We start from the raw sequence: 26487 nt of genomic DNA on the forward strand, positions 1-26487 counted from the left end.
TGAGATGTATCTACCTGCACTTATTGCCATTACAAAGTTCACAGGCTGAGGAAGAGGCCAGAGCACCTCTGAGGGTTCTTAGGGATAGTTGCACAAGTGTTAATGAAATCCCATTAATCACAGCCCTAGCCATCACAAACTTGTCAGCACAGGAGGCTGCAGACTACCCACAGCAAGTAGAGAGGTTAGAAAAACATGTAAAAGAAGGTATGTGTATGACCTTTCCTGAGTCTGTAGTGTTGGTCAAAACATTTTCATGCTGTGCCTAAACCAGAGATGGGAGAAAGAAATGCCATAGGGAGAACATCTGCAGAACTTAAAATGACACAATTCAGGGAATTTCCACAGTTCCACTCTCAACCTATCTGAGACTCGAATGGGAAGTATTTCTCCATTCACTTTGCCAGACAGGTAATTATTTGTGCTCCTTAGTACTCGTATTGATTGCACCTGCAAAGGAGCATTGTTTTCTAAGTATTTTGTGTGCAAAACATGGCAGGGGAGAAGAAAGAACTACGTCTTACCACCAGCATTAAAGCCCAGGAAAAAGCCTTATAAGCAGGAACTACAGCTTTGTGAAGAGAAACGGCTCTACCTGCTTGACATTCAGTCTCCTCTCACCCTGCTTGTTGCAGCTGCGCTAGACGTGCAGTAACCCTATACCTCTCACGCACAGCCCACGAGATCTGGCACCCGATAAGGTTTCATTGTTCACTGTGGCCCAAGTTCATTCAGGTACACTGGTGTGAATTTGCGCTTGCCCACAGTGAAGTCAGCAGAGATATACCAGCACAGTTAAACCTAGAGTACATTGCTGGCCTCTTGTTACTATTCTAGACACCTCATTATCACAGAGGAATTTAGTATCTCTGGAGCAGGTCTGGAGAAGGGAAGCCTTTACTGTTCTCCTGTGCCAGATAAAGTGTCTTGGAACCCACTCACATATGCGGATTCCATCAGATAGAAGCTGCACACCCGTCCCAGGTATTCCCTGACAGACAAGAAGATGTAGAGGATTGATTTAAAGTGTCACTTAATAGGAGGTCTCCTTCCTAGCTTTCCCATAACGTTGTTTGAGGGCCAGTTTAGAAGCTATGTACAGTTGGGAGGTTACACAAAGGCTTTTTTTGGAAGCCTTAAACAGGTTTGATTTGTCTCTTCATGAGGAAAAAAACAGTCTTTTTATCACAAACACGTGAATGACTTGCTGGGTTTGTATCTTAATATTTGACAGACTAGGTTTTTTTCTTTTTCTGTCAGAAGGGCCTGTACTTTTCCTCTGTCCCCAAACAGCTATATTCTGAAAAGCTATAAGAACTATGAACATTTCCTCCTGTGCATATTTATAAGGGAAAAAGGGTATAATGAAATGTAAGATAATAAGGGAAAAATGTAAGTTTCTGTAAACTATGCTTCTAAATCATTTTGGTAGTTTTGTTAACAAGAAACTGTGTTCGGCAACATCTTTCATTTCTTTAAGTTACACGATACGGCTTCTTTTGACTAAAAGGACCAAATTCAGTGTTGTCGTTGTTTTTTTAACATGTTTTCAAGTGATCATCCAAAGACATTTTTTAAAAGGAAACAAAAAGACTGTAGTCAACATGCACAGATGAATTCAGTACTTCATATGGGATACAAAGAGAAAGACAGTAATTTGTAAACTGTGAGATAAAAAAAGACATCAAGGGAAGAGGGATTGCTTTATATAACAAGCTTTGATTGTAAATAAAATGTCTAGGCAGGATGTTTAACTGTAATAAATTGAGTGTTTGGGTCTTTGCTGACATATCTTTTTAGCTTTATTGACATTAGCTGTATTTGTATGGGACTTTATTGCATGGCAAAGATTTCCTTCTTCGGGATTTTAAAAAATGACTTACAGTACAAGCATCCTGAAAGCACAAATGATGCTGATGATCAGAGCCTGAGAAGGTAAGGAAAAAAGAAAATCACAGGCAAGACAGGAGACGGAATGTGGATGTACTTAACTGCATTTTTAGCAGGATCAGCTTTTCGCTACATTTATTTTACTAGTAACTTGTAATGCAGTAAGAAAGGAGGGAAAAATGTTCTCCATATCATATTATTGCAATCTGAGTCACCAGTGAAACCAAAGGATTAAACTTCAGCTTTAGTTAGGGGTGATGTTCCTTCCATCCAGCCCTAGCATTTACTACTAAATGAACAACAGTTCTGCCCTCAAATTCTGAGATGGAAGCAGTTCATCAGTCAGGGTCTGGAATGAACCTAAATGTTACATAAAGGATCAAATATCTTTCCCAGTCTGATTGATTCAGTTCTTGAAACAAATTTATTATTTTCCTATTCTTTTTCTTGCCAGCTACCCTTAGTTGAGATTTTACCCCTTCTCTATGTTGAATGTTATTTTTTGATTTGTTTGTTTTGTTTTGCTTTTAATGTTCATGTTGCAAGGTTCAAGAACTTAACCTAACACCCTGAGACCTCAGGGAATTGTGGTCCTTCCAGTGCATCAGCTACCCTTACTGAGATCCGAGAGAGATGCCTGCCCAAAGGTGAGTGCAGGGGAAAGCAAGGAGGTTGCACAGCATTGCCCTTTTCTCTCATGCAACAGAGCACACTCACTACACTGGACAAGGGACTTGTCCCAGAGCACCCCTGCCCTCCTCTGTTGATCCATGCTTTCCCACAGCATGCATAATGGTGAAACAAGCTCTTTTTGTTCTGAATTATAACGCAGGGCCTTTGCCTGAAAATATACCATTTGAGACTGGGAGGATGTGTCCATCTAGTCACAGGGAAGAGGCTTATGTTTAGAAGATGGCTGGAGAGGCCTTTCTTTGACCAACCTAACACAAGGCAATTGATAAACCGCGGGAGTTTTGCTCTCACTCAGCCAAAAGCAGAACTCCTCTCTGCCTAGGATTTGAGGTCTCGGCTCAGACATCATTATTTTCATGGCAAGACTAAGAAAAGGAAAAACTGTATTAGACCCCACAAGGCACATAGGAGACCAACATGCAATACACAGGTCTGAAAAAGATTAGCACTACCTCAGTGGGTCCTTCGTCTCTATAGCATGGCCTTCTAAATGAAATATTAAGGGTATGAATAGGTTTGAAAGACTGATGGGGGGAAAGAGGAGCAGACTTGTATGCCTTCTACCTTTTTTTTCTTTTCCAAAACCCAAGCTCACTTCTTCCTTTCAAAAGAGGATGGCTAGAAATTTATCCCTGAATGTAGCGAGCACTTGAAATGCATACGCCTTTAATGTGCAAATTCTATACCACACAAGGGAATAACTAATGAGCCACTATTTTAATGAATCAAGTTAAAATGGCAAGGTGACATACCTCATTTAAGGGAATGAATTCTTAATGTCATTGTAAAATGAGCCCCTCCTTCTCCTGGGAAGGGAAGACAATATTGGTTTGAGATTAAATTCTACATTTTTTGTGTCAGCTGAAGATTTGCAGATTTTGCACAGTACTCAGATCTTAGAGTATCACACCCTTCCAAAAACTGATAGCAGTTTTTGATCAGGGAAGATAATGAATACAAAGAAAACAAGCCCAAGCAGCACACAGCAAAGGAGCAAGGCAACCTCATGCCCAAGAGCCCACTCACAGCCTGCAGAATGAGCCCCCCCGGGCACCCACCACCCTGACGGGGCTGCAGTGGCCACACATGGCCCAAGATAAACCTTACTAACTGTTAAAAAAAAAAAAAAAAAGCTGTAAAAGCACGATAGAAAATCATACTTACCACTTCTCATACATGGGGTTTTGCTGGCAGATGGGGGCTGCAGGGGAGGAGAGGATGGGCTGCCTGTGAGGGACAGGCTGGATCTGAACCGATCGAGATGGTTGCAGCAGTGCAGGGCTCAGTGGGTCGGCAGGGCTGGCAGTGGCTCAAGGATGACGGGCTGAAGAACAGGCATATGAAGCTTAAAGAATGGAGAGGCACCCCACTGGATCTGCAAGAACTGTGTAATACTTTAATCGATATGCTTTATATGTGAGATTGGTTTGCATGGTATAGTTGGTTAATTCAACAGATTGTATTTTTTCCTTTTAAAATTCATAGAAACTTATTTCTGTCCTACTCTACAGAATTATTCAAGGCAATGATCCGCACAGTTAATTAGCTGGGAAATCTGAAGACTATCTACAAGTACTGCTCCTGCATACTGTATGCAGCAACTGTACGTTCCTGCATTCTGCTGCTTAGGCTCCCATAAATTCCTGATTCGTACCAACAAGCTTGATCCAAATTCCAGTAAAGTCAATAGGAATCTTTCTATTAACTTGCATGTACTTTTTGAATCATTTCAAAATTCCACTGACTATACAACTTTACTCAAAGCAGTATTAAGTGTATTTCTAACATTATGCTTTCAATTTCCCAACCCTAATAACAACATAAGATGACCAAAAAGAACTGTATCATTCACTTCACTGAACTGACATCAACTATTCTGTTGTTTGTGGACAATATTCCAAGAAGCAGGAACCATTTAAGTAAAGTTATATTTCTCCTCAAGTCCTGGCTCATTAGTGAGATTCTGCAAGCAGAAAATTAATGGACAGAACACCCAGTTCTCAGCAGGCACGTCTAACCGTCATGGAGCAAAGAAGGAAGATCTTTCAGAATTATGTAAACAATTCTCATAAACGTTGGAAGGAGCTACAGGCAAGTATTTAACTAACCTTTCCTGCTGGGAAGTGAAGGAGGATTGAATCATCTGTCCATGGAAACGAACCAGAGAAGAGCAAGGCTTTGATTTACTGAGTGGGAAGGACTCTGCAGCAGATTGCTGATAACCTTGCTTTGCAAAAGCTCACAAGCTAGAAAGATGGAACGTGTCAGCAGGAGGGATAAACTGCCATCCTGAAAACAGGAAAATAATTTATTCAGAATCAGTGTCCATTACTTTTCACAAAGAAATTGTTAGAACCTTAAAACATATTCATTACTGCAAATAGTTCCATTTATTTCTTTAACAAATACGATACGTGTTCTGAAGGTATTCAGGTTATGAAGAGTAGAATTGACTATTCCATTCACAATCTGAATTGTCTTGGATAGCTGAATTATTTGCATAATTTTAATTACATAACACGGGGCAGGAAAATTGAGCCTTTAATCACAGTGAGTAATGCTTACCAAGGAAGAAGTCATATTGAAGTCCAAAGAGCAAAGACTTTTCAACATAAAATGAGTCAGAATCTGGCCTTATTCATAGTTTGTGCTCTGAGGTATTTTTACTCCTTGTTTTTCAAATATATACCTGTCCCACATAGTTTTGTCAGGGAGCAGCAACAATTACCTTTTGACTTGCATAGTCAGCCAGCATAGCACCAATTCAAAACTCAAAGGCTATAAAAGAAGCATCTGGTGTTCAGTGACTCAGGTGGAGGAAGCAGAGGGGGAAAATACTTCTTTCTCCAGAGTCTCCATGTTCATGAAGCACAACCATTCACATTTTTTAAAATGCCGTCTTCTAGTCCTCTTTCAAATTTAGATAAATGCTAGTAAGACAAAAGAAAGTCTAAAATACCATTCAGCAAATGAAAAATAAGACAGAGCTGCACCCGATTAGCTTTTAGCACCACACACACAAAAAAATATGAGCTGTTCTGTCATCATTTTCTAGAGGTCTTTAGGAGGGATCTAAATTGCTATTGTGGGAAGAGCACTAATAGAAAAAATTACAAACATATGCTAACTTGTGGTGTTTTGTATGCCAATTAACACCCTCCCTCCCCCCAATAAATTAGATGAACTCAACAAGCAATATTCTTTATTAAGACAAGCATTGTAAAAGAGACTGCAACACAATGAACTGACAAAAAACCTCTGTTAACCTAACAAAAGTGATGGGACAAATCTGAAATTAAATTGTAGCTGCAAATAGCGATTGGCAGAGACACCACACAGCACACTACCCAATTCCAGGGCAGCACTATCAGAATCTGTCAGTGGGCATTTGTCACCTACACATGCACTTGTAAGGAAGAGAGTATGGGACTGAAAGAGAAGAAAAGGTACAAAATAAAGCTTTTCTATCAGTGAATTACTTTTTTTTTTTTTTTTTTTTTTTTTTTAAGATTAAAAGGCCACACTTTTCCCAAAATGTGGTTTCAGCACCAAGGAATTTGAAATAAATCAGCATCAGCTTAGCCAGCCATTTCAGTTAGGTATTTCCAACTTTCCTTGTGGAGGAAAAGGTTTAAAACTATGTTATTCTATTTAGAGATGGAGCCAAAGCAGCACTAAAAGCAGGTCTAGCCAGTAATTTGAATGTCAAGCTATTTTCCTTCCATCATTATTATTTCAGTTTGTACCTGCTCGAGTAGAGTTTTGCCCACATCTGTTATGTCTGGTTCATTAGAAGAGCTTGCTAATAAATAAACTGTTTTAATAATAGACTTTTGGGTCTTGCACTAGAACAAAGTTATCATCTATATCTCAGGCCTTTTATCCTCCTTTTATGTGGAGGATGGAAGTTCCTTTTGTGGAGGATTTCACAACTTCATTTTGCTTTCCTTGGGAACAAACCTCTGGATTGGCAAACTTCTCCAGATATTGAAAGTATTGCTCTGGGTGAAACTGTTTCAGTGTCGATGGATTTGGTGGGGGGATGGTGTTATGCAAGTTCACATTAGGGCAAAAGCGGCAAAAAACCATTCTCAACTATTCACAGAGACACACTACTCTCTCCAAAGCATTGAGGGAATGTCGTTTTTCTGATGGCAGCCATGGTTCAGGTTTTCTTTTTTATTTCAACATACATGGTCTCTTAGATCAAGCATTCAGAATTCAAGTCTGAAACTCGCAATTAGGCTTGTGCAAATGTACCCTGTGCTTTTATGCCTTTCTCCTTCCCTTCTTCCCATTCATTCTCCTTTCCTGCTTCCCCAGCCTTGCAGTAAAGCCTCCTAGACTTCGCAAGAGCTGCTGTACTCCAGCCAGCTGCCTCTTCAGCCCCAGGTTGTGCTTTCAAGGCATAGTCCTCAAGCAGGGTGGGGTTGAATCTCAAACTGCAGACCTGAGCCAAAGTGTGTGAGGCCCTGGGAGAGCACACCATGTAAGTGCTGCTGCATGTGGAAGCCTCTCTGTGTGCACCACCCATACAGGCTGGAGGAGACAGGGAGCTGACCTCTGACCACATTGGGTCAGATACCAGCATGACCGCATTAATACTGTGCTGCGCCAAAATTCACACATCCCAGTTTTCTAAAACACACTGGATCAAGCAATGGCTTTTCCACTGAATGGAAAAATGGCTTTTCCAAATGAACCACAGTGCTACTTTTGACTCATTTATGAATCTCAGCCAACCCATGTTTAGTTTAGTCCCTCAGTTCTCTTTCCTCCATTTAACACATTACCTTTGCAATGAGGTCTAAGGAATCAACCCAGCAAGAGGAAATAGAGGAGGTCATTCAGTTTCCCTGGGTCTTCAGCTGGCAGCATTAATCCTCAAGGCTCCAGAGTTACAAATCTTCTGCTCTCACAGGCATATTGCTTGTATGAAAAAAGGAATGTTCAAATTTGACAGGGAACAAGTAGCAGATCTGCATTAAGTTCAGTCAAGCAGAAGTATTCTATTTTTCAGCCACTCAATAACATGTTATCAGTTACCCTTTTCTTTAAGACAATCAAAATTCACTAGAGTGGTGCAGTGAGCTGTCCCCACAGAAATGGTAACACCTAAACCTGACGGAAATCTGCGAAAGTGACCGTTTCTGCTGCACCTTCTGCCAGATGCCATACGAACAAATCAGCCAATTTTCCAAAACTTCAATGGAGCAGAGTAGTGGGTGCACATACATGAGGTAAATTTCACCCTTACAGTGATGCAGAAAGAAAGAGTTAAAAGTTCCCTTGTATACGTTCTACACAAACATGCCCAGAGGCACTGCATTTGGCTTCCTGTACCTTATGTTTTACCTTTTTACTTACCCCTAGTGGTTCATTATTGCAGGCCTTTGACTTGTGAGAACAAGACTCACCATTCCCTCTGGGAGTTTCGCCGCTGCCCTCTCGCTCCCTGTTACTCCCTCCCTGTTACTCCCTCTTTTGTTTATCATCTCCTAACTACCTCTCCCATTCAGGTTGGGAAAGGAGGTAAAAGGCAAAAATTTTTATCATGATTTCTCCCTCCTCCACAAACTCTTTGCAAAATCATTTTGCTCTTGAGAGAAACACCCCCATAAGGTGGAGACACCCTAGTGTCTTGAGCCAGGTAGAGTTAATTTAGAAAGCAGAGAGGAAGAAACCCACAGGCCAACCTAACATCACAAAGACATCCACACCACCTTCAGACTCTGAAATACTGGCTGCAGCCTGCCTGAGTCCTTCCCTCCCTGCAAATCTGCCTGCAGTTTAAGTGGATCAGGCTCCAAATGCTCCATGCCTGCAAGTCTCCTATGCTTGTTTGCCAGATTCAGAGAGAGGCTTTTATACAGCAATGGTCAGCTCAGTAGCAGATGTTTACAAATATGTTGCTCTAAAAAGAACCTCCTCTTCTATTAGCATCAGTCAAATAATAAATGTACTCAGTAAACCTGATTACATTTTCTGAGTCATTTATTTAGCACAGCTTTTCCCTCATCTTTTTGATTATCTTAATGGTCAAGGGAAGCAGTTTATGAAAATATATTAACCTGAAAAATATTTTACTATTTCAAACCTTATTCTTCCCTCTGTAGTGTAACGGGTAGCTTCTTGCCCTTCTAACAGGAGAATGTGACACGAGGTTCGAAGTAGCAAAGGCAACCTCTTCCCTTGGGTCCAGCCACCTTTAACTTCCACAGGGGACAGAATAGATGATTGAAAGAACATGGGAAGCCAAGCTCAATGGAGATGAAGGTGGTTGAAGGAGGACATAGAAAACAAACAAAAAAAAAAAGTCATTTACTGTTTGGTGCCTTTTTTTTTTTTTTTTCAAAAATATATCTGATTTCCTGGTGGATGCAATAGTGTGTGCTGCACATGTTTTCTTTTCTTTTTTAGAAATAAATAATTTGCAGGTGTGTGAAGCTCAACTATAACAAATCTTTCAAACCAAAGCAACATTTTCTTTGTATGATTAATACGTTACATTACAGCTTGCTTATAAATTAAAGGAACAGAATATGATGTACTGCAAAAGAGTTGCACATTTTCCCTGCTAAGCTACAGTGCCTGTAAATCATTTCCACCACACTTCATTTTTAATTTGAATTCATAAAAGGTTGTGCATTTCTTTGTGGTTTTGAATAAAAAAAAAAATGATTAAAGGCTGTAAACTTAAATGTTTATTAAAGGAAAAAATATGCTGATCTGAAGCTTCAGGAATTAAAATATATGTAAAATATAAGAAAGGCGAACAAACAAGCAAGATTTCTAGTTAACCCCTGGGAACATAAGTGAAATTTGAAGCTTTCCCCCATCTGCATTTGGCCAGGGGAGGGTGGCAAGGGAAGGCAATGGTGAGGAACTGGAAGGTCTGGAACAGAAATTCCCTCCACAACTCCCAGCTACCCAGGTCAGGAATTTTGTGAAGTCACTTTAGCCCACTGTTAACTAGCCATCTAAAGAGATGGATTTCAGTCTTTTAGAAATGCAGGTTAATTCCCACCACATGTCCAGATGAACAGTGTCAGAACTGATAGTTGGCCCTTTGCTATCCAGATGATAGGTGTAGTATCAGTTTCCATTTCGTAGCAATAAACCAACAAATTCAGGTTAAATCCTGCACTGTAGTTTCGATGGATAGATGGAGGATTTATTGCAGGGTCGTGTTTTTAAAGGAATTATGAGGGTGTTCTTTTATTCTGGAATTAAAAACAAGGTGACAACTTCCTATGAGATGCCAAATTTAGTTCCTGCCCATCTCTGGATATTCTGGTGGCCTATATTTAAACAAATTTGACTTTCAGACATTATTATAACAACAGTGAGGCAAGATCCTTTATGAAACCTTATTTCTCACTTTTGTAGCCTCAAAGTTATGCCTTGAGTGTAGGGAAGCTTTGGGATGGGCTTCAGAAATGATCTTTAAGTGAAGCACCAGTCCTAAGGGGTACAGGCCATGCTTCTATTGAATGGGGACTCGATTCACATTCTCTTTATTACACAGCTCAATCAATTTAAGGAGAGATCACCATCATTAATACAATGGCCGTCAGGGGGAAGTAATTTTAATCACATTAGCAAGAAAGTCATTAGCATGGTATCAGACTGAAACTTTGCAAAATGCTTCCTATTACATATTTAGTAAACAAACTTAGAGCTGCTTTTAATGCCTCTTTCAGGAAGATATTTTGCCCATCAGTAACAATTTTGCAGAAGTCCAACATTAATGAAAATGATCGCTCTAACACCATACAAATCTGTAATTTCATAAAAGTTAGCTGCACCCTTGCCTAACCTCTGCATTGATTGATTTCAGTAGGAATGAATATTTGAAATAAAGCACATATTTAAAACTTTTCGATGCATCAGAATGCAGCTGAGTAATTCAAAATCCGTTTTGTCTTCTACTTAAAACTGCTTTGCTCTTAACAATAGTAGAACAAATTTTTCAGAATGCACTGGAAGGTTACACTAAAAACTGCACACCATATTTTTCAAATGGAAACAGTTCCCTGTTCATGTTGTAGTTGCTGGGAGTTCCCATTTCCAAAGCAGCATAATTTCCCCAGAGCAGAAAGAAAGGTTAACAGAGATCTATACTTTGCTCAAAGCATTTTGACTTGTACCTCTTCCATTTCGAAGAGAAAGGAGAGCTACAAATACTGTATGAGCTATCTGCCTGGTGATGCTGACATTTTCTTAGAGAATGCTGCATAGAAATCCCAGGCTTATCCTTCAGAAAATACTCCTGCCATGTATGTGTGCAGTATGACTGTAAAAAATCAAATCTAAAATTCAGCAAACAAAAAATACAGAAATCCCCAACTACACACCATCATGCTTTCATGTTTTTTTTTTTGTTTGTTTGTTTTGTTTTGTTGTTTTGTTTTCAGACAGAAGAAAGCAGAAAGCCATCAAACTGGCAAATAATTTAAATTTTAAAAGATGATTAACTTTACATTATGATGAATTTTTCTTGGTCTGATCTGGTGATGATGTACAATTCCTTTTAAATTCCGTACTTGATCCTGGGTTCGGTTGACAAAGAGACCCTTTAAGCCCTAGCACGCGGTTCCACACAAAGCAGGGGTCAGGATGTGTAGGGTGCTTTCAAGTAATCAGACCCCAAGCCACACCAACACTATATGAGGAACAAGGCTCCAGACCACATTTACAGAGTCCAAGAGCAAAGGGGGGAAGCCTCAGGACTGCCTTGCTCTTCAGAGCATGCCAAAGGTTGCATCCATGTAAAATAATGTTAAGGGCTAAGACTTTATACCACAGCAGCTGAGAAATTCTACATCTCGGCCAGGATCAGTAATCCTGCATTTCTGCATGTCCGCAGTGAGCGTAGGGAAGCCCCAGCCAGCAGGACCCAACAGGCTGCCTAAAGAATCATATTTATATCAGGCGCCCAAAGAATGTTGTTTTGCTTGGCATTTCCTGCCTGACTGGTTCTCCTCCTAACAACCAATCTTTGTTTGTCTTAATTTAAGATGTTTACTTTCTCTGTGATTGCAGTAAAAGCCCATGCCTTCCTAAGAAGCAATTTAAAGAAAACAATGCAAGGCAGGAAAGCAACTCATAACAATGTCCAAGAAACTGAGCCGGTAACATTTCTGCTGGGACACTGGCAAAATAATGAGCAATCTCCTAATTACAAGGAAGGCATTTAAGTAAGCACAAAGGCCTTAGATGATGCTAAATTGACAGGTCTTACAGACAAACTGCTTAGTCACAATTTAGTAGAAAAAAAGCTGCTGCAAACATCTATAGACTGCCCAGCCAACAAGCTTTTGCCATTGTGATGCAAAGTAACAGCGCTTTCTATTTGTTTTTTTTTTTTACAGTTGAAGTTTGCATTGTCTCACAGACCCACCCTACTATAAAGTTATACTTATTTCAGCCTACATTCCTAGCAAATTACAAAACCTTCCTTTGAACTGAGTGGACACTGCAAGAACAGAATCAATTCATAAACTGAGGTCCAGATACGATGCTGAAGACTCACAATACACCTCATTTGCTGCAGTGCTTATTCATTTATTTATGAAGATCAGCTCTTCTGTATTGAAATCTCCTGCTACAGTTCAGAACTCTTTAAGGATTACAAGGAATAGAAAATTGAAATAGTTGCCAGTAAGGAAAAATTGTCAATAATATTAGGGCTTCTTATAACAGATTAGGCACACTCTAATATGCTACAGGAAAAGAATCTTCTCTGAAAGAAACCTGTCTTGGAGACAGTAGAGTAACATCTTTGTTCACTACTTAATACAGTCTAAAGCTAACTGGGTAAAGGTGGCACTGTGCAAGCTTAGAATATATCCCTGTCTAAGCAGTTGGGAGGAAAAAAAAAAAAAAAAAAAAAGATTTATTTATATGATGCTGTGTCCTGTTTTAGAGGCAATATCATAACAGTGTGTAACTCATACATTTTCCATTCACCTTAATTTTTTTTTCCCTATCATACTTCCATTATTCTTAGATTTGAATCCATTCTATCATTACCAGAAAAGATTATAATTACCTCACAAAAAAAATCCCTAGAAAAAATGGTATCTTAACAGAAGTTTACAATTCCATCCACCAACATCAGATTTCATCAACCCAGGAGTCTGTCACAATCACAGAAGTTGGCCTTGGAATGGATGCCCAGAGATCATCTAATCCAACTTCCCTGCTCAAGATTAGCTACAGCAGGTTGTCCATACACAGTCATGTTTTGATCGTCCCCAAGAAGAGAGGTTTCACAAACTCCCTGGGCAGCCCATTTCACTGCTTGGCAACCCTCACAGTAAAAAGGTGTTTTCTTATATTTGAGCAGAATTTCCTGTATTTCAGTTTGTGCCCATTGCCTCTTGTCCTGTCACTGTATACTACTGAAAAGGGCCTGGCTTCATCTTCTTCCCCCTTCCCATTGATAAGATCCCTCTGAGTTTTGTCTTCTCCAGCCTGAACAACCCCAGCTCTCCCAGCCTCTCCTCACATATGAGGTGCTCCAAGCCCTTAATCATATTTTTGACCCTCTGCTGGGCTCTCCCCAATGTCTCCCTGTATCTCCAGCACCTGGCACAGCATTCCAGATGCATCTCAGCAGGGCTGAGTAGAGGGGGAGGATCCCCCTTGACGTGCTTACCTTACTGCTGCCCCAGAGGCTGTTGCCTTCTTTGCCATAAGGATGCATTGCTAGCTCATGGTCAACTGGGTGTCCACCAGGACTCTCAGGTCTTTTTCTGCAAAGCTGCTTTCCAGCCAGTCAGTCTCCAGCCTGTCCAAGTGCCTCTCCATGGCAGCACAACCAGCTGGTGCATCAGTCACTCTTTCTAGTCACTCTTTCTGTCCCATTGTACACTCTGTCCCCAGCATTGAACTCAACCATGGTGTTGTGGCAGTAGTGACTGGCCTTCAGCTAGACCCTGAGCCCAGCAACACAACTTGGTTTCATCCCAGCTTACTATTTGTCTAGCCCATACTTCAACAGCTGTCTATGAGTATGTCAAAAAAATCGCTGAAATAAAGATAAACAGCCACTGCTATCCATATCAAAACAAGCTAGTTTTCTGCACAGCTTACAGCCAGTGTAGGCTTTTTCTAATGCACGCTTCTTTCCATAAGCACTTAAAAAGCCTTACCTGCCCACCATAAAAATGTACTATATTTAAAGCAAGTTTGAATTACTTACGGAAGGCGTATGACTGAGCATATATGCTTTTAAGACTAACTGCAAAATCAAATAATCCTGGTGAGTAAATACTAGTTACGATTTGGACATAAAACTGAAAGTTAGGCATGTAGTGAAGATTGTGACTTTCCCCATGTTCTGAAAGTACAGTGTCTGCTATCTCACTGCCCTGTAGGAGATCCAGTGCATCAAATTCAGGTTTTCTCATTTATTTCATTGAGCTCAGGACCAAATCCCCGGCTTTCACTGTAAACTGGCTATCAGAAAACACTAAGTCCTTTACACACCACCTTCTAATAGAGATGGGAGCCATGATCTGGCCAGGAATCCCAGGCTTTAAAAGCACAAGGCAGTAGAACGATGCCTCCCATGAGATTTTACGTCAGTTCAGGGGGATATAGTTCAGCCACAAGACGATCCGGAACAAGACTTTTTGATCTTACTCAACAAACCAAAACATTCAAACATTTCTCAGAAGTGCCACATCCAAATTCTGTTTGTGGTCAGCATTCAGGGGAACAAGATGCATTTTCCAATTAAGGCTCTGGTAAACACCTCAGCAATCAGAAGTCCTCTAGAAACATGTACTATTGATCAAAATCACAGTCTGACTTTAATTTGTAAATATTCCAAAAGCCACTGAGTTATTTCCACCTCTAGGGATTTGGCGATATAAACATGACATTGTACACAAAGGTAAAACCGGAGCTTAAGAGTAGCTCAAATCTACACAAAATTGCTCTGTTTTTTTTTTTAAGGTTCACAGCAAGTTTCCCTCCATTTCCCTTCTCATTCCATTCCCATGCTTACCTTCTGGAATTCATCTGGAAGTAGATAGGCTACTCCCTCTTCTCCAACAGTCAGGCCCTTAAAGGGACTACAAGGCACAGCAGCCTTCTCTGGTGGGGAAGCACATTGTAGCTCTCTCATTGGCACTTGGGATGACCAGGTGTATTTATAGAGCATTCTCACACTCTTTCTAGTAGCTTTTAGAACAGCCCTCTTGGATCTTAAAGTTCACAGTCATGTCCACCATTGCAGTACGGGTAGCAGCTTTTATGACAGGGAAACTACATCTAAACGAGCCCCCTCCTATCCAAGGAACATATGGGCAGCAAACCAAAAATAAACAGTCCAGTCTGAACGTATCCCTGCACCAAGAGAAAGGGATTTTTTCTCTGAGGGAAAAAAAAAAAAAAAAAAAAAAAAAAAAAGTGTATTAGTTAATTTTCAGAAGTTATACAGACATCTAGAAGATACGTTAAATTCTCCCAGAGCTGTAAAACAACTTGAACTGTACAAGATTAGTACACATACGTGCAGAAACACATGTAGTATGAGTTTTAGTAATGTCGTGGAGTAGCAAGAGCAGGAAGAAGAAGAGGAGCCAGGTAGGAAGAGGAGCCAGGAGCTGAGGGAGACCATGGCAGCAGCAGGGCTCTGCCCGCCCCTTCAGGAGGATGCCCCATCAACCCCAAGCTGAGCAAGCAGAGCGAGATAGTAGTAAAAAGATCCTGTGAGACCTGTTGTCACTATCTTAAAAGGCAATGCTCAAAATAAATAATCTCCCTAATATAAAGAGTGACTCACAGTATGACTCACTTAGTATTTTCTCTCATAAAAGTCTTCATTCCCCTTGCTCCCCATTTTAAGTTTGATAATAAGTCCTGTTTCAAACATTTTAGAGCAAAGATACACGTGTTGTATACTCACCACTTTGCAAGTTGATTTACTACCACACAAGACATTTAGAGTTCTCCAAAAAGCTTTGAAGGCTTTAATATCAGAATCTCTTGCCAAAGTCTGCTTTGGTACCAATATATGATTAAATTAAAACCTAATTAAAGTCTAAAATGAATTATGTGCATTTTCTCTACATTAGACAGACCTATTTGCATTCCATGAAAGATCATTGACATGGCAGCATGCCATTTATTCAGTTTAATTCAAAGATGTCCCAGTGAAACTTGTCTCTTTACCTACCAACTGTCTGACCCACATATGCTACATTTTTCTTCTGAATCAGGTGACCAGGGCCTAAAAGTTTAGAGGGATTTCATTACCTGAGGTCCATAATGTATAAACATATACAATTAGTAGCAGCCAGTCCACTGAACCATTCCTTTGCTTTGTCCACACTGACACTGATTACAAAACATTTTGCTTGGGTTTTGTTCCTGAATGTGAGAGTCATCCTTCAGTACCAGAAACCCATCATTAACCATTTTCCCCTTCAGGTGTTCTTTACTTGTTCCCAATACTTTGCTCAGAGGAAACTCACTAAAGCATAGCAGTGTTCATAACAACCAGTGAATTTTAATTATTTCCATCCAAGGAAGGCAGACTTAAAGTAGCAACCAGAGCAATTATGGCATTCTAGCTGACAACAATGGGATGGCGTTTTGCTATTGGAGGTACATCTCAAGGGATTCCTTGTTTTAAGGCACTGACCCCGCTGACTCTGTATTGATATAGAAAGGAAAGCTCATCTGTGGCCTAAAAAGCAGCACTGTTGCCTGCCACGAATATTTTAGGGAGAAAATTTTATAGTACAAGAGAATAGGAGTGACTTTGTAATATACAATCAAGAGAGAACACATACGGTCAGAAAAGCAAAACCTATAAGCTTCCCATGCTCGGTCTTTGAAAGTAATTTGGAAAAGATAGGATTTCAATGATCATAAATGAATATGAGATTTAGATGTCCACACACCAAAAAAAAAAAAAAAAAAGATATAAAGATCCTTTCCTTTATCACAAATGCTTTCCCGACAGGTCAGACTTGCAACCGTTTGCACAGAGAGATAGCTGGTATTCTTTACCTGTTTCATTTCTGAGGCATACTTAATGGGAATATGAGGTGGATCTTTTTAAGTAAGCCATTCCCTTCACAAATGGAAGTCTTCTGGTTCTGGGCAACCAAAACCTGTCCTTTAAGAAGCCCTCCAAATGACAATCCTGGTTTTATGCCTTCAGGCCTTTCCTTCAAATCTACCTTGCTCCTGCAAGCAAAACCGTTCTTCCTCTCCTAAACTTTAGGTTTCTACTTAGCAGTGCGTAAGAGACAGCACAATCTCTACCCACCAGCCTTGGATTCAAAAACCTTCTACTCAGAGACAGTTGTTGAGATGCTATCCCCAACACCAGCTTGACTCAGGCTACCCAGGGCCATTCTTTATTACTTCCTTCCTTGCTTCTGCAGATTTTCATTATTCCTTAGAAGCCTCTGCAAACCCCATTTTCCTTCCTTTTTTCCTGTGTATCTTTACAAAGTGCAAGTTGGGCTCTCTTCCAGGTCTCATTATAAGGGGTCATGTCAAGCTGTAACTTGGCATTGAGCACCAAGTTCTTCCTTTAAGTCACACAGCGAATGTCTAAGAATATTTTTGCTTTTTGTACCTGTAGACTACATCTCCTACAGAGCCTCCACAACTGCCTCTGATAGGCCCAAGTAGAGCTTAATCAGAAGAGCCACTGAAAAGGCTAGCAAGCCACTTATTACAACATCACATTTAACCATAACAATTTGTTGCTGTGTTTTGGTAATAAGCATTTAAGATTGAAATATTCCTTATCACCACTCTGAATTCACATCACCAACATATTTCAAAATGAATATAAATGTATAAATCAATATCAGTTTTCTATTATATATCAAGCCTCTTCCATGTAGGCCATGTAAGATCTGTACTAAAAGACCAATTAGATTCTCAGACACCACTTTTTTTTTTTTTTTTTTTCATACAAGTTACTGGAATTTTTCTGCATTGTACCTGCTGAGCCTGTGATGGAAAACAATCAGCTGTGGATTTACTGTGGAAAAGGTAGCAAAGAGAGAATTGAGTATTCCTCTGTTACCAAATCTGTTAAATCTCAATTCATTCTTCTGCTTTTCTAAAATGAAACCAGTTGATAAGTCTTTTATGATTACTGCTTACATTAGGTAAATCTGCCTGCTGACTATTGCATTCTACTTATTGCAGTATTGAAGTACTACATGCATTTTCCTTAAAACATTTCTGTAATGTAGGAAAGACCTACTGGCTCCCTTTCAGGTTTAGACAGCCAAGGCATAGAGAAGTCGGGTTAGATATCAGCGGTGGACTGCTCACCACATCTCGAGCTCATACGTTTGCCATTCAGCATCACTTTGCTCAGGAACCAGCAGAATATGAATTTCCTCACAACCCTGCCCATTGCTTAACATCTGATTTCCTTTAACAATATTTAGCCAATCACCCATCAAGTTTTCCTTTGCTCTGTGACAGTTTTTTTACATTAAGGAACAAAATTATTTGCAGGTTTCCAAGTTCTGTTTTTCTATAAATCCGAATTATGGCTGACTAGCGGTATCCCACATCTTGGCTGGGGTAAGATGCAGAGCAGGGCTAAACATTTTGAGGTGTCAGAAGGATTCAGAAACTAAGACAGAAGCAAGATATAAATGGCTACTGGCAGTAGAAAGCAGTAAGGCGCACTGCTACTTGGGGGGCAGAGGGTGGGAGGGGTGCAACAGGGGATTTCGTTTGGCAGGAGAGAAAGTTTAGAGGCTTCTGAGCACTGAGTTACTGGGAGCTGAATGGAAAGTGAGAAACAGGCATAAGCTTTGCACCTTGCACCACTGCTTTGACTGCCACTGCTGCAGCAGTCAGGTTTCCCTGGCCTTAATCCATCAGACAAGGTAGGATGAGAACATGTTTCTTGGGCACTGCTGAGACATCTAACAGTGTCTGCAGCACGTCCAGAAGTGACACCTCAGCAGGGAGGCAGGGATGCATGACTACTATGCAAGATACATGACGTGTGCTCTCTGTAATGTCCCCTTGATTTCCTCTGCAATGGTCTGGACCTTTTTGGAGTTAGAGACCTATTTTATCTGTTCACTCCTGCCCTCCTGACCTTCTGCCTGCGGAGATGATTCTCTTCTCTTGCTGGCTCAACACTTGCCATAGTGACTGGTCTCTCCTGAGTCTCATGCCATGTCCAGACCCAGCTTAGATAGATGGGTGGTCTTAATCACATGGAAGACATTCAGAGCCTGTACTTAGCTTCCCTGTCAGGGCGATCAGGCTCTTTGACTGGCTAGTATTGTGATTAACGTAAACATGCCCTTGAGAAAATAAAATGTGCCTGGCAAAATTCAAAGAATACATAATTTTCTCTTACCGCTAGCCAGAGTTATGAACAAATCGCTGTATGTAGAGGAGGAATTATATTAACATCGTTAAAAATAATTTGACAGGAAACAGAAGATTCATTTCCACAAAATTGGGCTATGAGTGAAATAATAAAACATACTATCTTTTCTTTAGCAATTCAGTGTAATTTCTGTTATATTACTGGACATTTACAGTACAGTGCATGTATCTTGATAAAAGCCTCTCTCTTACAAGCATGCTCAGCATTTGCTGGTAGCAGAGGAAATAAAGGTGAAATTATCCTTCAGTCTACACTTGGACGTATCCCCTACAGGAGTCACCAAATATGATTCTTTATGATCTCTATGATTTTAGAGTTAAAGTCATTTAATAAATCCTAGATTAGTATTTAACCTAATTCTACAGATAGTGTTTTGTTTTGTTTTTAATTTATCTGTCCAGATGACATAACTCTCATATTAAGGCTAAAGATTTATGTATTTTGCTATTCTTATGATCTATTAAGTCTCTCTTCCATAGTTTGGTAGCTGATTTGATATTCAATGCATCATATATAACTATCTTGTTATAGCTAAATGAAATGTGCATTTGGAAATGTTCATTAATACCATTATCATTAATTGGTTCTTACCTGAATATCACTGCTGCAGTGATGCTTCAGATTAAATGACAGATTGCAACTCACTTTTTTTTTAAAAAAAAAAAAAAAAGTAGAATTTTAATAGCACCCACACATTGCAAATCAAGTCTAAAGGACCAAATCCTGCTCTTTTACCAATTAAAATACAAAACGATGGTATCCAGTTTATTCTTACTTTACACCAGGTTTTAAGGCACAGAATCTATCCCAGTTTGCTTCTTCTGTATTTTAGGGCAACATTATATCTAAGCACCTCAATCTTTGGAGGGAAGAACATATATTGAAATTCATCTCATTTTGCCTTTGACTAAGTTGCTGAGGAGCATAGAAACATTCTGGAAAAGCCTGAGCTTTTTTAGGTTAATCAGCAGCACAGTCACATACTTGAAGTTCTCCTCTCACTGAGCCTCTCTTTGAACCTCACCTTGTAACTCCTCTGAGTTTAGCTATCCTCTGCCGGTGTAGTCCTGGTACTGCAAGGCAACTGAGATACCAGCTGAATACAGCTCGGGATCTGGCCTTGGGAATACACAGACACAGGTGTGTCTGGGATGGTCATGCATCGGATACTCCATGTTCAATGGCCTTTACACCTTAGGCTGCACCTGCAATGTATTGCTAAGCTGCCAGTCTGTAACATAAAACAACTCAGTAATTGGAATAGCAGCTGGCTTGTGACCCATTAAGACTCTCCCTCATATTGCTCCCCCCACCCAGATTGTTTCTGAGCATCTAAGTGAAATACTTGCTAAAAGAACAGGCAAAGGAAACCGCAGGAGTCATACTAAAACCCTGAAATAGAGAATTTATTCGCTTTTCCCAACACTGAAAGAATTCTCAAATTACAATAGCTACCTGACTCCCAGCCTCACCAGCAGAATGCAGAAAGCTAAAGCAGTGTTTTCGCGTACACAAAGCTACATTTCATCTGATTAAAAGCAAATGAGAGTCTTGATCCAACTTGCAGGATTAAGTATCTCCTGGAGAGATGAAATGAGCCTTGCAATATACTTATTATTAATAATTTATTCATAAGAGAGTCCACAGTGGGATTGACTATAGGTGTAAAGAACTATTTTGTCTTGGCCAGTGTATTAATTGACTTCTTGACTTCTCTAATGCAAAGTAAAACAGACTGTCTGCTGCAGCAAAGGAATTGCACTTAACCATCCAGCTGATAGAGCCATCTATGACAGACTCGTATTCAGAACAGTCATTTCAAAGAATGAAGCAGCCATTTGCAAAATTTTAGCAAAGGAGATCTGTTGAAAAACTGGTAAGTGCTAGCAGAGAGCAAAGTGTGTGTGTGTGTGTGTGGTCATATGCATGCATGTTAAAGGAAGAAAGGAGACTCTTCTAATGCTCTTTTAATCCTGCAGGAATTCTCCTGAGGACTTCAGCATAGAGAATGTCACTTTCTTCTTAACTTGGCAGCTTTTATTCTGCCAAACTAACACCTGAAGCAGTATTTGAACAAAATAAATAAATATGCCACACATAACTCTCTTCTTCTCCTTCCAAAACCCAGCCCTGGATCTATAAAAGTCAAAGCGTTTACTGTGTATGTAAATCACACAGGTTAGTCAGCTTTTCCAACTGAGAAACACTAGACTGAGATGAGAGCAAAATGCAACTTAAAGCCTGAAATGTGCTCAGTAGTACACAACATGCTCTTTTAGATTTGGTGAGCAAAACTACTCCTGGCGTACAATCTATAAAAGTGCCTCACACACCAGCGCTAGTCTTTCTAATGAAAAAACAGTAACAATAAAAAACCTTTCCTGTTAATAAAATTACTAGTAAAAATGATCATTAATGGCAGGCTTCATAATAAATTCTGCTGCCCTCCTGCTGTCCTCTGCACCTGCTGACTGTCTGGCATAGCCTGCCTCCTGCCTTGTCCAGCTGTTTCAAAATGATACTTCACTTGGCAATGCTTTCTAACAAGAGTTCTGGGAGGCTGATACTCCTTAAAGTACGCTCAGTGTGAAACTGCCCCTCTTTGTCCTTATGACACATAAAGGAAGCCTGACTCACCTGCTCTTCTCCCGTTAGACCAAACTTCTAGTTTATTGGTAGCTCTTTACAGCACCACATCATCCCAAATCAGTTGTAAACGCAGTGGAGTCCACCACAGAAAAATCCTGCCAAAAAAAATTGGATCAAATTATTCTAGTGATCCCCACCTCATCCTCACTACCACAACAAATGGAACTGGGGGGGGGAGGAACTTGGTTTCTCAGACTTGGTTGATCCCCAGGTACCACAAGAATTAATTGGCCAGTCAGTTTTCACAGCCCAAGTTTTACCACGTGAACAGGAAACCTCCCTCACAGTGGATTTAGCACAGTGTGTACTAGCGAAGAGGGCGAAAGGAATAGTGAGATTCACCTTGCTGAACACACTGAATCTATTTAAAAGTAGTGCAAGGGCAGAGTCTGAACTCAGTATCTGAGTTGGAAAAATGATTCAGATAAATGCTGAAGTAACCCATCAAATGCAGTCACTGGAGGCTTGTGTGATTTCCATGCTGACTGTAGACAGCAGATAGCATACTCTCAATTCACCAGGAAGATGATCTGCCTTCTGTACAGCACTGCTTTTATTTGAGCCAAAGCCAAGGAGCCACTGGGCTCCCTGCCACCTAACAATGAGAAACACAAATTACAGCAGCAAATAGCCTTTTTAGCATAAACAATGTTTCCAACCTTCTCTGGTTCTCCCCTTCCCTAATCCATATTTACTGGTTTGGGGGACTAATTTCTCCTGTATCCCTGTCACTATTTGCATGATTGCAGCTGCCTTTACTGATATGTGATGAATTACATGAAAATAAAGAATGAGCATATGAAAAGGATATGAAAACTACAACTGAACAAGACCAATATTACTGGTGTCTCTTCCCCATTCCTGAGTACCAGACACAGACTGCCTTTGTTTCCCACACTCAGCTGATATGGCAGAATCCCAAATTCATTTTAGGCAACAGGAATCCTTCCATTGGCTTCCATACATTTCAGAGCACAGGTAAGGAAACAAAAACTGTCACACATACAAAATATGTTTTCTATTAAACAATTCAACAATTCATTTGAGAACCAGTTTCAGCCAGCTTTTAGCAGAACTATTGAGAAGGAACAAACTGTGCTATGTAGTGCTATCCTTCTGAGGTAACTCTTTATTTTCTAACTTCCTAATTTTCCTATCTTTATTGCTGACCACTTCGGAAAGGGATCATTTGATCTAGGAAGGTTTAACCTAGGAAGAGGCAGAAAACATTAAAGAAAAGCATATTCATATAGTAAAAGGTTAGTTCCAACTCCTTACTCCAATGAGTTTCAGAGCTTCCCTCCTAAATTTTCTACTAAATTTCCTTCTCAAAGAGACTCCTACTTATAATCAAGGGAAGCAAACAATTACACACTCTTGTAATAATTGAAAGATGCAAAGTTAATCAAGCATCTTCGTTGTACTATCATGAAAGATCATCTGACTGCACATGCCGGTTCTACAAGCCAAGTTTTGTTATACTTTTTAGGGCCCCAATGAAGGCTTGACTAGGAATAGCCTGAATTTCTGTGTTACTACAGAGTTATCAGGTATTGCTTTGGAAGCTAAAAGTCTTTGACAGTTTTATTCATCAAATACCATTCAGTTTTATGGTGATGGCTAGCTAACTCCCAAGATAGATAATTAAAGTTCCATGGACCAGAAGTCAGCTTGAAATCCATTTCCTGGGACATCCTTGGGACATCCTTTTCCTGAGACCTATATCCACATACCAGTAAGTTTTCAGAATACTGTGAGCCAAGTCCCTTCCCATTTACCTTTGTTACCAGTAGTTCAAACACCTTTCTCCTTCCTGTGCAGATATATGCAGGCACTACATGGCTTTTAGACAAAGGTACAAGCTCAGTTAGGTGACACCTTAAGCACCTGTCAGTTGTACATCTGTGCACATGACATGCACGTTAGATCATAAGGTGAGTACGATAACAAAAATGAATTACAAAATGGAGTATCACAAATTACAGCTCCTGAAGTCCACTACGTTTCCTTCCTTTTCTGTAACTTTTTTTTCCAGTGATTTTCGGTCTAGGGAAAGGGGATTCTCTTTATCTTCAAACACAGAGCTAAGCCATAGAGTCATACCAAATTCATATTTTAAAAGTTCCACTGTTCAGAAATGTTTGGATTTGGGGTTTTGGCTGACCCATCACAAAGCTGTAATTACTTGACTATGGCCTGCTGAGGCTCAGGTTTTATACAATCCCTCCAAATTTCAGAATGTTATGATAAAGGGGTTTCATCTGACTGATTTTGAAGAGGTTTCACTGATATGACAGCATAAAATCCCGTTCTATATTATTTCATTTAAAGTTAGGAACTTCTTTAATCACAATGAATAAAAAAGTAAACATGAGAAATACATTGGTGAATTTGCATTTCCCATTGCTACCTGAGTACACACATGCTGTAGTATTTTCTTTTTGTGAAACTATTGCGTGCCCATTACTTCTAGCAGTTGCTAGGTGTACTATCAAAACAATTTATACGTGCATATCGAGTATTACTTTGTGGGAAGAATAGTTAGTTGATTTACATATTTTTTTTCTTCCCAGAAGCGTGGCCATAAAGAATTAACTTTGTCTTGAACGTATCCCTTTTATAAACACATCAGGATTGGGAAAGCATTCCAGGACATATATCTGTCACTGTAGCTGGCATCACCCTATAACTCTGGTTAGCTAAAATCCCTCTCTAATCAGAAAGGATAATGGATTTGTTCTGATGGGACTGAAAGGTGATGGTGCAAGTGACAGATGTCAAAAACATCGTTCTTACAGAACCCTCTCTTCACAGCTGGGATTAAATAAAGTAGCCTAATTGTACCTTGTGCTCATTTAGTCTCCTTGGAAGGAGGAAAGTATGATTTTAACATCTATTCTACATTCTTGTAATCTGAAGTTTGAGCTTTGATTGCCAGATAAAGATGGAGTGTAGCTTCATGTTCTGTCTTATTTCTAGGGAGATTAAAAAATGTTAATTTAACTAGCAGACTCACCAAACCTGGAGGAAAAAAAAAAAAAAAAAAAAAAAAAAAAAAAGGATGGCTTGAATAAAGATCAGGCAGAAACATGACCAAAGGTTAAGGCTCTCCAGGCTCACGAGGTGCCCAAAACATATGCTCTCTGAGGCTGTGTATGAGGTCTGAGGGCTCACACTGAATGGAGGCAAGAACTTTCCAACCATTTATCTCTGCCCATCACCCTGCATCAGGGAGAGAAGCCCAGGCAGTGCTGCCTCTCTCCTGTTTGTGCACAGCAGGCCAAGGGCTGTGAGGGAAAGAAAATGAGCGCCTGTAAAGTTGCTTTCAAGGCAGTCACAGCAGACAAAAGATCAGTTTAGTGCCTTTGTTCTTAGCTGCAGTTCTGCGTGGTGCCTGGGAAATTCCTATTGACAACCCAGTCACACAGAAAGGCACTTCAGGTACATATGGCACAAGTATGATGTTCCCTTTTTATGGGTAACATTTACCCGCAGGGTTCAGCTATCCCATAAAGTGGCATTTAAGAATATTCTCAAGGGTTCTCTCAGCAGCGGAAAGAAAAAATAGACTTGTAGCTTTCCTGGTTTCAACATTCTGCATTAAAGGAAAATGTACTGCTCTAGTCACACAAGAGGTAAACAGATATTTCACTGTCATCTCACTGTTAGCTAGCACCATGTTTTAAAATCCAATAATGTGACCATACCAAAAGAAAAACAAAAGAAAAGACAAGAACTCATGTTCTCTGAACCAACAAGTCTTGACTTGCTACAGAAGAATAGGAAAAAAGGATCTGAAATAAGTATTTCACCCAGAATCTATAACATTCAGGCTTTAGGGTATAAAGAGAATAAACATTTCTGCAGATGGATTTAAGAAAAGGGTGAGAAAATGTGCAAAGTCTACACAAGAAAAAAACAAAACAAAACAAAACACTCACATATCTACCTTACATTAAGGTTTGTAGCCAAATAGCTTTATTTTTCAATTACCAGACAAGCTCCTTTATGCAATAACACAAGCCTTGCTTTCCTACATTTTTTAGCATAATAGTGAACTAACTAGAGAAAACTAGCAGATGCAGTTTTTAATCAATAAAGCTCTGCTTAGAGGAGTTGAAAGTCTTTTCCTTTCATGCTTTCAAGTTCTTATTGTATACAATTGTTTTCCTAGGGGGATTATACCTGATCCCATGAAGCTTTCCCTGCCAAGACAGTCCAGCCTCATTGTGGAATAAGAGCAGACATTGATAGGCAGGGACCACAAGGGAGACTGTGGCGGCTCTGGGCCCCTCTCTCCCAGCAGGGTTTTGCTGCTCAGCCTGTAAGGGTCACCTGAGCATGGCTTAAAGGATCTGGAAAGGAGAGGATATCTGAAGGCCAAATATTTTAAAAATGCAAGCCCTTTGCCATTTCTTTATGAACCTCTCCCATCAAATAAAATAGATTCAATATTGTTTGTTTCCAAATGTGCTAGAAATGAAAATAACTGCAGTTATTGAAGCTGTGGGAGGCACAATGGATATTTCAGCTGCAACAGGATGAGAATACCCGTTCAAAGGTTCCCTTCAAGCTCTTTAGAGCAGACAAATCCTCAAAAGAAAACATACTTTGTTAACTTTCATTTGAATACATCCTGCTCTGGCCAGACAGCCCACTTAAAATGACACAGGGGTAGTAAATTGTTCTGCTGATTGGTTAGCTGGAGTTTAACAGCTTGAGCTTATCAGGAAGGAGATAGGAACAAAAGTGCCGGGTATATCATCGTTCAGACAAGACCCCCTTCCACTCTTCCTGAACCTCTGAGGTGAAGGCCTTTCATTCCTCTTTGCGGTAAAAGAAGTGTC

The 26487-nt window shown here is 40.0% G+C and overlaps 1 long non-coding RNA gene across 9 annotated transcripts in view; it reads right to left on the reverse strand.

Annotated features, from left to right (window-relative positions):
* Nucleotides 1-26487, reverse strand: part of LOC106018726 (uncharacterized) — a 125763-nt gene that overhangs the window by 22075 nt on the left and 77201 nt on the right. For 7 of the 9 annotated variants that reach the window (XR_011811471.1, XR_011811469.1, XR_011811470.1 and 4 more), the window contains 7 exons: nt 21629-21735; nt 8681-8843; nt 7377-7512; nt 5312-5513; nt 4692-4872; nt 3748-3907; nt 3336-3389 (listed from right to left, as the gene is read on the reverse strand). This is a non-coding gene — a long non-coding RNA (uncharacterized lncRNA). The remainder of the gene's footprint in view (nt 1-3335; nt 3390-3747; nt 3908-4691; nt 4873-5311; nt 5514-7376; nt 7513-8680; nt 8844-21628; nt 21736-26487) is intronic. The other 2 variants (XR_002404452.4, XR_011811466.1) reach the window with 2 other exon arrangements.

This window comes from Anas platyrhynchos, chromosome 9 (assembly GCF_047663525.1).
Source record: "Anas platyrhynchos isolate ZD024472 breed Pekin duck chromosome 9, IASCAAS_PekinDuck_T2T, whole genome shotgun sequence".
In the NCBI taxonomy this organism is placed as follows: domain Eukaryota; kingdom Metazoa; phylum Chordata; class Aves; order Anseriformes; family Anatidae; genus Anas; species Anas platyrhynchos.